Source organism: Lycium ferocissimum, chromosome 2 (assembly GCF_029784015.1).
Source record: "Lycium ferocissimum isolate CSIRO_LF1 chromosome 2, AGI_CSIRO_Lferr_CH_V1, whole genome shotgun sequence".
Classification (NCBI taxonomy): Eukaryota; Viridiplantae; Streptophyta; class Magnoliopsida; order Solanales; family Solanaceae; genus Lycium; species Lycium ferocissimum.
The window spans coordinates 41,377,585-41,390,169 of NC_081343.1; the positions used below are offsets into that span (position 1 = coordinate 41,377,585).

General features: G+C 35.8%; 1 long non-coding RNA gene across 1 annotated transcript; it reads right to left on the bottom strand.

The window, feature by feature from the left end:
- Positions 1 to 11,291: 11,291 nt before the first annotated feature.
- Positions 11,292 to 12,300, bottom strand: LOC132037836 (uncharacterized). Its single transcript, XR_009410053.1, has 2 exons — positions 12,187 to 12,300; positions 11,292 to 11,720 (listed from the first exon to the last, which is right to left on the bottom strand). It is a non-coding gene; the product is annotated as an uncharacterized LOC132037836 (long non-coding RNA).
- Positions 12,301 to 12,585: the final 285 nt, after the last annotated feature.

The window sequence follows — 12,585 nt, forward strand, 5'->3', positions numbered from 1 at the left end:
TTTTTTAGAGAAAAATTTTTTTTTAAAAAATATTTTTTTTTAAAAAATAATTTTATTTTTAATTTTTTTTTAAAAAAAATAATTTTTATATAGTTTTTTAAAAAATAATTTTTATATTTTAAAAAAAAAATTTTATTTTTAAAAAAAATCTTTTTGCTCTCAAAAGGCTTAAAAATTTACCTCAATTTTTTTGTGTGAAATGTGTATGTGTGAGTGAAATTTTTAATATAGTTTTCATGCACAAAATTGTGAGCGAAAACTTTAAGCACTTGAATATTGTATGAAAGTTGTTACAATGTTATTGTAGTTGTATTAATTTTTAAACCTAATATGAACTTTATATCTGGCTTGTGAATGAAATTCTAAGTCTTGAAGCGAAACATTTCATATCATTCTCATACATAAAATTTTGAGCGTAATGTTTAAAGCCTTGATCGAGATATACGCGTTTTGTATGTTTTTGATCATACACAATTTGAGCAACTTTTTAAAACATAAGCAAGATATACATTTCAATACCTTTGAAATTTGAGCGATTACTTTTTAGTCTTGAATGTTGTATCAAAGTTGTATACAATGTTGTTTTTGTTGTATTAATTTTATAGGAAATCTAACATAGAACTTTATACACGAAAGTGTGAGCGAGAATTCTCGTAGCCTTGGTGGCAGAAACAAATTTTAAGTATTGTTTTCATACACACAATTTTGAGTGAATTTTTTAAGCGCTTGAACGAGATATAGACATTTCATACATTTTTATACAGTTTCCATACACTAAATTTTAAAGTAGAACTTTTTAATTGAACTTTTTAAGCCTTGAGCGAGATATACACATTTCATACAACTTTCATACATAAATTTTTGAGTGAAAAAAATATTATTATTATTTTTATTTTTTTTAAAAGTATGTTTTGTATAGGATTTGTAATGTATGTTTTGTAAATAGAAAATTATCGTGTATGTTTTGTAAATAGAAAACTATCGTCACGTTTCGTAAATATTTTTTTTAATATGTATATATACGTACTTTACCCGTATTATTTTATCCCCATCTATTTATGATCCAACTAATCTATCTATTATGTTCCTCCATTAAAGCCATATCTATCATGTTTCCACAGTGTATGCAAACTCTTCTACAAAGTGAACGAGCTAAGCTCACCCAAATAATAGAAGAAGAAACCATAGGAAAAATTGTCATTGCCAAGCTGTAGAAATCCGTCGTGAAGATAAAAATAGAATGTTTGTATTGTAATTTGAATTAGGTAGTTAGTAAGTGTGTTATTTATTAGCGGTGCTATTAAAATATCATGTTCTACATCATTTGAGATTGTAAGTATGTATATTTTGTATGGTTGGATATTCTTGATCGTTTTTAAAACTTATGAGTTTAAGTAATGTTTTCTGTTTTTCAAAATAAAAAAAGTGAAATATGTTTTGAAAAATTATGACCAAACGCATTTTCAAAACTTGAAAAACTTCACCCAAATTAAATTTTTCAATTTTTTGGAAATCTGTAGTCAAGTATTTAGCTTAAATGATGAAATTTCTCAGCTCAATCAAACCACCAGGTCTACATTTTGTCTAAACATTTCTTATCCCCCTCTAAGTTATGTGAAAAATAAAATCTATTTGGGATATTTTTCTTTGACCATATTTTCTCAAATTGGGTTTAATTATTTGGAGTTATTTATTCATTTGATTTATAGTGCTTTTTAAAAAAAACATAAAAGACATATTTAAATTCACACAAAAAATTAAGTATTTTGAATTGTATACTCAAAATCTCGCCACATAAAATGGAACTGTGGAGCAACTATAAAGCCAAAAAAATGGGATAAAGAACAACATAAGAAGGAGAGAATTCTTTATGTTTTAAATGGCTGGTGCCATAAGAATTGCTAGTTAATAACTTTGCGCTATCCTAAAAATAAAAGTAACTTTCAACACGTAGTCGTGTTTGAGAGAATGGTAGACTCGTAGAAGTTTCATTTTTAAATCTAGTACTATCAGAACTATAATAATTGTAACATACAGACTAAAGTAGAATTTTCTGCATGCGCCATAATTTTCCAAGGACAAAAGCCAATTAATTAGTTTTTGAAGAAGTTTCTCCCAACTTCCTCTGCAAGTCACGTTATATCATGAATAGTCTCCAACATTTCAAAAAACGAGTCCGGAACCAAAATGGCCCCAAAAAAATTATTTTGAACCAAAATACCCTAACAAAAAAAATATTACAAAAGTACGCTTTCAGCGCGAAAATATCGCGCTAAAGCACTTAACCACTAACTGATTCAATTAAGTCTTTAGCCTTGATTTTTCTTTCTCTATAGCAATTAATGGAAGGACCTTTAGCGCGATAAAAAAATAATGCGCTATAGATAGTTGGTTTTATCTATAGCGCATTATTTTGCTGTGCTATAGTAGTCCAATGCTTTTCCTAACTCTTATTCATTTTCACTCCTTTTTACGTAATTTAGCCGTATATTAATGTCTTTTAAAGAACCGAACTTGATATTTTATATGTAACCCTACTTATATTTGTACAATTAATAAGATAGGCTCAATACATAAAAAATACGCAATACTTTGGATTGTCGTTTAGTGGTTGAAAAGTGCTCAAGTCCTTTTTGTTTGAAGACTTGTAGTCATTAGCTTTACGTTATTTATCTTTTAGGGTTTCGTCTATTTTTAAATTAATGCTTGCTTTATTTCGAATGTGTCACCTTTTTTTTTATCAATTTAGGATGTGAAATTATAAACAATAATAAAAACTAAGATAATATGTATAAATATGGAAAAAATATATATATATTTACGATAATTGTATAACACTAATGTATACACTATCGAGGATGGGTCCCACATGTAGTATGCGAGACCATCCCTAGGCCTAAGGCTCATGCCATCCCCACCCCTCTCGTCATCGTCTCCGTAGTCCCATTTTTTTCTTAATAACCGGCGCTCCAAGTCATGATCATCTCTCTTCCCCTGGCCGGCGCCCGCCGGCGAACGTGCTTTCTTCTTGAGATGTCCCGCCGGCACGCTCGGACCTCGCCGAGCTAAGTACCGGAAACTCGACCTTTTCCTCGTCGGAAGTCGCCACCTCAGGCGCCGAAGGATGAACCTGAAAAGTATATAATAATTAGTACCATTTCTTATTTATATTGAATACATTAACGTTATTTATTTAATCAAACCCAGTGTCAACGGCGCCCGAGCAGGCTCTGAGATGATCCGTGGCTCTGAGATGGGTGTGGTGGTGAATATGAGGTAGTCTCTGGGACGAGACGCTATTCGAAGTACAAGTAAAGATTATAAAGATTAAATAAATATTTACCTTATATTGAATAAAAGTAATTTTAAGTAAAAAAACTTACATGCGCCTCGGTAGTCTCATGAGAAGACACCTGCGCCCGACAGCGTGACGAGAATGCTCCCGAATGGGTCGCTCCCTGACCCACCGGCGCCGAATCCTAAAATATCAAAAAAATAAATAATAATAAGTAACATACATATTTAAAATAAGTACTTTAAATAATCAAATATATATATATATATATATATATATATATATATATATATATATATATATATATATATATATATATATAAATGAATAAAAAAAAATTTTAATAAAAAGCTTACCTGTGGCTCGGTGGTCATATGGGAAGACACCGCTGGCTCGGCAGACTCATGAGAAAACGGCTTATTTAAATGAACAAACAAGTATTTTAAATACTAATCGGGATCAAAAACTCATCGAATTCAAGAATCCTGGGTCCCTCTAAATTCCTCATGTGCCATTTCTCATCGCCCCAATGAAGCGCGTAACGCCGCCCAATCAACGTTATCACGCTCCTCAACGTATGCATTCGGCTCGGGCCGCGATAATGACCCCGGTATCTCGGCTGAAGAAGTAAAGAGCGCCGACGCAAACGCAAGTGAGTCCCCGGGTGCCGCCACCGCCCGGAACGGCAGTACTGCGGACGGACTAGACCGTGAACGCCCTCCGGAAACGGGATCGGCCTCATCCGCCTCATCTACCAGACGGTGTCCTCCACCACCGTGTCCTCTAGCGACGACCGCGGCCTCTACGCTCACGGCGTCCCACGGCAAAGACGGGCGTCCCTTTCCGGCCACAGTGTCGCCTCTTCCGGGGAGCACTCGGCCCTCCCTCTCGGCGCCGCCTCGATAGTCGGGCCTCTCTCCGAATGTGCTCCTCCCTGCGCCTAATCTCGCCTGCCTGCCGGATACCATCGTCCGATATCCGTACCATCTCCGCCGCAAGCCCAGGGTAAGGCATATGCTCTAACCCTAAGATGCGTAAACGCTGTACGGCCACCAGCTGCATTTGTGTTCAACAGGAAAAAAAGTTATTTTTTAAAAAGTAACAATTAATGCAATTAAATAAATCTAAATACGATAAACTTACCAATGTCTCGTACTGCCCTGCGAGTGCTGAGTATCCTACATCCCTAGGGGGATACAAAGCTGGGTTGCCGATCAATCGGCGTGTGATCTGATGATATCAGCGCATGTAATGCTCACCGGGAGTCAAATGGCCGACCACCGCCAGCTAAGGCTCCAACCCGTTTCCTCCCAACGGTAGGAGCCGAACATCTATGAAAGCCGAAAATCATCATCAACGGCGGCCCAATCGTCCGCCGGTAGTGTCGAGTCATGACGGACGTCGAGGTGAGTATACTCGTGTATGCCCAAACCGGCGTAAGACACGCCGGCACGTATGCTCCTCTACGATGTCCGTGTGTATCAATGGACACCGCGACCTCCAAACCCCCGACCTCGCCCTACGTAAGGCCGGCAAACCATCTAATATAGCAACAGATTTGCGTCCATATAAATAGCCGCATAACATATATATACAAATCGTTGATCACCAAGTCGAAAAGACGTTTAATTAAATTATTAATGTAAATTTAAATTGTTTTACCGCATCGTCCGTCATGTGATCAAGCTGGTCCCGGAATGGTAGAATATTGTGGTGCGTATCCACATCCCGATCAAAACCCGCTGGCCACCTCCTTGCATAAGGCATGTCAATCTCGAGGTGATGCCTAGGTACGGCCGAAAAAGCAGCATCCTCTCCCATGCCCATAACTGTAAGCGATATTAGAAAATACGATTTTTAAGTTGTCATTTCAAGAGGTTTGGCTACATTAAAGGAAGGCACACTTAAAATATTACCTGGAGAAGAGCAAAAAATTCACACACATCTCTGACAACACCAATAGACACTCGGCACAGGCATCTGTAAAGATACGCCAAAAACGGCCCCCCCACCGTAGTCTCCTGTGCGGTCCGGATGCTCCAAGAAAATCAAATAACGTAAGCCGACAAAGGCACCCGATGAGTTCGGAACAAGATGCCCCCGAATATAATAAGCGGTACAAACGGGCATGACGATCGGACCGCCGTCCCCGGATGTCTTGTCGTCAACCGGATCAAGACCCTCCAAATAAGTGCGAGTGCACTAATCCGAACCCGACTCCGTCCCGAAATCGGCCCCGGGAAACAGCACGGGCGCGAGCGAGCCTAGTCAACTCTGTCGCTCACGTCTGACCAGGAGGAGGCTCGTACCCAGTGTATAGTGGCTCTCCATCTACCCGCAATCTAAAGAGGACCTCCGCATCCTGAAGTGTAATCGTGGCCTCACCAGTGCGAAGATGGAAGGTATGTGTCTCTGGCCTCCACCGCTCAACCATGGCCGTGATGAGCGCCCAATCATGCTGTACCCGACCAACGGACACGCAACGGTAGATGCCGCCCCGAAACAATATCTCCAAGACGCGAGGGTGGGGGGGGGTGCTCGCGTAAAAAGAGTCCAAGCTCTCCGCGACCCTCGGGGGCGGAGCCTAGTAGATATCCCTATAGTATCGGCCCATAATAAGTCGACCTATAATTGTCTTGCAAAGACAATGCGATCTATCGAGGGTCCGGGTGAACGTAGGGCCCCGGGTAATCATCGGGCCCCGTGTGAGCATCGGGCCCCGGGGGAACATCGGGCCCAGGGGGAACATTCGGATCCATGAAAGAGTCCGGTCTGTACAAAACTAAATTAGTCATTATTCTTGAAATGAAAAATAAATTATATTAACTAATTAATAATTTGTAGGAATATGTGAATTATGTAGTATTATATCTTGTGAATAATTAACATGGGATATGCGATAAATTTAATATGTGATAGTAAGGACATATATGTGATGGCAAAGACTTTTAAGTTAATTACTTTTGAATTATGTGATGGCAAAGACTTGTTAAGTTAATTAGTTTGAGAATCGAAATTCGACGGTAATATTTGTTTAGAACTCTATTTTGAATATGTGATATATTTTTAGTTGACCAAATAGCCAACACAACTACGATAAAATTAAACTAAAAGAGTATATTCGTCGACCACATATTTTCCTACAAACTTTACATTTTTTTTGCTAGCTTATGTATTTATGAAAAGAAGAACTTTAACTATTCTTTTTAAAGATAATCTTTTTTTATTTAACATATATATATTCACGCTTTTAAAATTATATAGATAACAATTCATAATCATTTACAACTTATCCGGATGGTTGTTACCTATTGTATTATATTATGTTGTTAATTTAAATACAATGTTTGTTTTGATTGTTACTTTAATATTATTTTTATGTAACGACGAAAGGTCCTATTTTATGTAACCACTGATTTGGTCCTATACAATACGACACAATACGAAAAATGTCAAAACAATACATAACAATCATCCAAACAAAGTGTTGTTAACATAATAATTCATTACCAATCAATTTCTTTCAATTCATAAACAATATTTAACAACTAATAAATTCATAATCAATATTTAACAAAATAATAATTCATTAACAATTCATAAATAATTAACAAATTAACAACTCATAAACATATAACAAATTAACAATTCATAAACATTTAATAAATTAACAATTCATAAACATTTAACAAATAATGAATTAAACCAAAAAAAAAAAAAAAAAAATCGGAACGATTGGCAAAAGCCACCGCACAACCGATCCGTGCAAGAACAAAAAAAAAATTGATTTTTTTTTTGAAAATAGCAAGGATTAAATGTTAAGCATGCTTAAAATATAATGTATATAAAAAAATAATAACAAAAGTTCATAGTAGAAAACCTTAATCGAAGATTTTTTGTAGAGTTATTTTAATCGAGTTATACGCCGCTTTTCCCAAAATTCGAACTTAGAATCTTGCTCCTCGACTTGAATATACCGAGAATCTAAACTTTCCGGACGAAATTTAATAGAAAATGACGTTTTTGGATGTGGGACCACCTCCTTTTTTTCTTCAATGGCGGTTTCTATTTTTTTTTTTAAACCCACTGGAGGGACCAGTGGTGGAACCCGATGGGTTTATGTGGAAGGATATAGCGCAGTATTTTACTGCGCTATAGGTGAGAGAATAATTGTTATAGCGCAGTAAAATACTGCGTTATAGGTGAGAGAAGAGAACTGCTATAGCGCAGTAAAATCCTAAAGCACTTAATGGAAAGTAGTTAAGTGCTTTAGCGCGGTATTTTCTTGCGTAAAGCACATTTTTTTGTTGGGGTATTTTGGTTCAAAATAATTTTTTTGGGGGCATTTTTGTTCCAGACCCTCAAAAAACAAAGAGAAGAAAGAGACTAGAATGGCATGTTTTTACTAGTGTAAACAACACGCATAAGTTTTTTTTTTTTAATTGAAATCCTAGTATGGTATCGATGAAACAATCATAATTATAACCATTGTTTTTAGGCGAAATACAAAGGAATTCCCTTGTAACTATGACCTTTTGTCCTAAGAGACACTAAAATTTTGGAGCAGTCATAATAGCCCTTGGACAACTTTCAATTAACATTATTACCTCATTTTTCGACCTAACCCAATATTAATACAAAATGTGTAAACCACATGCCAATCATTGATTGCCACATATTAATTTCATTAAAAATATTTTTTTTCCTCATTCATTAAGAAGAAAGAAAATAAAAAGGAAAAGGAAAAGAATAAGAGAAAAAGTAACATAAAAAGGGGCAAATAAAAAATACATTCAATAAAGAAAATCTTTTAAAAATAATATTTTAATCATTTTTTTGGTCCCTTACGCTCTCTAAGAGAGTGTACGCGCGGCGAGGTGACTTCAAAAGCATTTTTTTGCACGGATTGCCCTTCTTTTGGGGTGGTCTTTAAATTTTCTTTTCATATCATTGTTTCTTTAAGTTTTGCCCTTCGCTTGGATACACGAGGTTCGGGTTCGAACCCCGCTTCAAGCATAAAATAAAAAAATAATTTCGCAAGACGGGGTTGGGGAGAGTGTATGCCGGATCCAAAGATACAATCCTGAAAAAACCAAAGTTATGCCGGAGGGCAGACTTTGCCTTGAGACATTTTTTTTTTAACTTTTCAAGGCACACTTTTAGTTAAGGCATACTTTTGGTTATGCCTTAATTAAAAGTATGCCCATAAGGCATAGTTCCTTAAGGAAAAATTTTGCCCCATAAGGCAAAACTAAATTATGCCTTGAGGAAAAGTTATGCCCCCTCCGGCATAACTTTAGTTTTCACTTAAGGAAGTTATCTTGCGAGAAATGGGCGGACTTTGCCTTGAGACATTTTTTTTTTTTTTTTTTTTTTAACTTTTCAAAGGCACACTTTTAGTTAAGGCATACTTTTGGTTATACCTTAATTAAAAGTATGCCCCATAAGGCATAGTTCCTTAAGGAAAAATTTTTGCCATAAGGCAAAACTAAATTATACCTTGAGGAAAAAGTTATGCCCTCCGCATAACTTTAGTTTTTCCTAAGGAAGTTATTTTGCCTTGAGACATTTTTTTATTTTTTAAAAAACTTTTCAAGGCACACTTTTAGTTAAGGCATACTTTTGGTTATACCTTAATTAAAAGTCGCCCCATAAGGCATAATTCCTTAAGGAAAAGTTTTGCCCGTAAAGGCAAAACTAAATTATGCCTTGAGGAAAAGTTATGCCCTCTCCGCATAACTTTAGTTTTTCCTTAAGTAAGTTATGCGGAGGGGCGGACTTTGCCTTGAGACATTTTTTTTTTTTTTTAAACTTTTCAAGGCACACTTTTAGTTAAGGCATACTTTTGGTTATGCCTTAATTAAAAGTCCGCCCCCATAAGGCATAGTTCCTTAAGGAAAAGTTTTGCTCCATAAGGCATAACTAAACTATGTCTTGAGGAAAAGTTATGCCCCTCCGCATAACTTTAGTTTTCCTTAAGGAAGTTATGCGGAGAGCGACACTCCCTCCGTACCGCTTGCGAAATTATTTCTTTATTTTATGCTTGAGCGGGGGTTCGAACCAAAACCTCGGTATCCAAGCTAAGGGCAAAACTTAAAGACCACAAATATGAGGGCAAAATTTAAAGACGCAAATATGAGAAAATTTAAAGACCACCCCGAAAGAAGAGCACCCTACACGGCCCCTTCAAAAGGGTCCTATAATTCCACTTTAAACTCGTTCGTGGGAGTATTAAGCCCAGCAAAGTTTCAAGTTCTCTTTCAAAACATTTTTTTTGCGCGGATTGCCCTTCTTTTGGGGTGGTCTTTAAATTTTGTCCCTCATATTTGTGATCTTTAAATTATGTCCCTCATATTGCTGGTCTTTAATTTTTGCCCTTCGCATTGCAACTCTGAGCGTTCACGCAAAAATCATGAGGTTCTGAGTTCGAACTCCCGCTCAAGCATAAATTAAAAAAAAAAAATTTGCAAGGTAAGGTTTGAGTCGCGTGTATGCCGGACCCGGCATACTCTTATTAAGGAATTACCAAATTTATGCCGGACCCGGCATACTCATGCCTTATGGGTAGACTTGTCATAAGTATGCCAGGTCCGGCATAACTTTGGTAATTCCTTAACAAGTTTATACTGGTGGGGCATACTTTTAATGGACAAACTTTTATGCCGGACCCGGCATAAACTTGTGAAGGAATTACCAAAGTTATGCCGGACCGGCATACTTATGCCAAGTCGGCCCATAAGGCATAAGTATGCCGGTCCGCATAACTTTCGTAATTCCTTCACGTTCGTAAATGCGGTTGGATAGCGAAATTTAAACTCTATCTTGCGATTTTTTTTTTAAAAAATTTTGACTATGGTGGTTCGAACCCGGAACCCATGTTTTAGCCGAAGCGCAAAATTTAAAGATTTCAAATATGAAAAAGAAAATTTAAAGACCACCCCAAAAGAAGGGCAATTCTGTGAATTGTCCCTTTCAAAAAAGGGTGTTCAGGATTTTCTCTGCAATTTTCCTTGTTTTATTGAGAGATACACGGGAAAAGAGGTCATGGAATAATTAACATTTCATCCTTCTGTAAAAAATTTTAGCTCATTGTTGAATGGTCCCTACTAGGGTGTCAATGGTTTTTCAAAAATCGATTGAACTGACCGAACCGTATCGCACCGAACCTATTTTTAGGTTCTTTTTAAAAAAACCGAAGATTTTAAATAAATCGATAACCGTACCGAAAAATTAGGGTGGGTTCTTTATTGTATAAAAAATACCGAACTGAACCAGATAAATACATATGTAGAAATATAATTTATATATCATAATTTATAATATATAGCTTTAGATATTTTGTCCTTGGAATGAATTTAAATGGAGTGGGCTATAACTAAAACTTAAACCTACCCGTCGATCCTATTGAAACAAAATACATAAAGGCTCGAACACTACTACACGATAATATCATCAGTTGCTCCAAAAGAAGAAAAGGTTTGGTTTCTCCTCCTCTTCTTTTTGTTTATATTTTTTCTAAATTTTTAAAGTTCTTATTCCAATTAGCAATGATAGTAACTACATATAACTTCATATTGCAAATTTTTAAACTAATTTTTTTTATTACTCTTTCTCCACTGCCACTGGAATCTATAAGACAATTAATTTATATATAGTACTACTTTTCAATAATTTCTTATGATAAAAATGATCTTTAAACACCAATTATCATGTCTTGATACAATTGTTGATTTGCCGCCTTGCTAGCTACAAGATCCATCAATCGATTGTATAGTTTTAATTTTTAATAAATTTAATATTCTTTTAGAAGCAACGAATATATGTATTTATCGTGTAGTTTGTTCCTTATAAGTTATAAGAAGATGTTGTATTTGTGAGCATCAATAATGTAGTGTTTTCAATTTGTCTCTTCCATAGCTTTTTAATCCTTGTTTTTTGTATTGCATTAGGTGATTTTTTAAAATATACCGAAAATTAACCGAACCGTACTGGGACGGTTTTCAAAAGTTTAATTTTGATTATATATAGTAGAGTAACCGAAAAATTGGTATGGTATAAATTTTTGCAAATGGCCGACCGAACCGAACCATTGACACCCCTAGTCCCTACTAATGTATATATTCAATTACATGGACCGAGGATTAGAAAAAGAAGCAATTCCTAGTTGCCGTGTATAAAATCTTGACAAGCTTGCGAAAAAATGCCAAGTGGAACACAGCTGATTGATTAAGTTACAAACTAATTACATCCGGATGTACCCAATAAATAAAAAAGATTAAAGTCAAGGAACCTCTACAAAATTGCTCATCCAGTATCTAAGTTGATCCAACTTTAAGGTCAACCCTCAATAACCCATCAAATGAAGAGTTTAGTACTGAACCATGATGATAGACCTCATATTACTTCAGTCTGCACAATTTTAAAGCTACAGAAAGTGGTTGGCTTGTGTAAAGCCAGACATAAGTTAGCTAATCCAGATTCATAATTGGGTTAATACATGCACATCATCTACTCCCTCCGTCCCATAATAAGTGTCACCTTAGCCAAAAACACGCATATTAAGAAACTAATAATGCAATGTGAAGTTTACCAAATTACCCCTTTATAATAAAAATAAATTGCTTTTACCTTTTGATTAGAGCATGCACAAGAAGTAAATCTTTGACATTGGGAATCCAACAATATCAAATTACTATGTGGCTTTTTCAATCATCATTTAAGTGTTACTTTATTGTCTAAGAATAGAATTGGAAAAAACTAATTAATTTATGTCTTGATTTCCTAAGGTGACACTTATTATGGGACAAAATTTTTTGGCTAAGGTGACACTTATTATGAGACGGAGGGAGTAAATCATATAGTATCTGTTAGGAGAAATAAAATACCCACACCATTAGAACTCGTATGGCTTCTCTGGTAGCATTTGCCCTCCAAAATCCCAAAAGCTTCAAGTGGTTCATCTTCACAGTAAAGCTACTTCGTGTCACATTCTACTTGAGTTTCACCATCTGCAAAAGCATCCCGTTTAACACAATTTCTCACAAGAGAAAAAAGCGATGATTTAAATCTCAAGGCACGGGGCTAACAAAAGAAAACCTTACTCTTAAGATACACCGCCAGATTTGCCTGGGCATCAGCTTCGGTGTTGAACTCCTGAGAATGTTAAATAAGTAACACCTCAGAATGGCTTGTAATATATGTCGAATGGTAACTTGAAAAAAACTTGAGTAAGGTGAATATGTAAGCAACACCGCAGACTCTCACGCTGAGCAATGCAAAAAGCAAAAGTT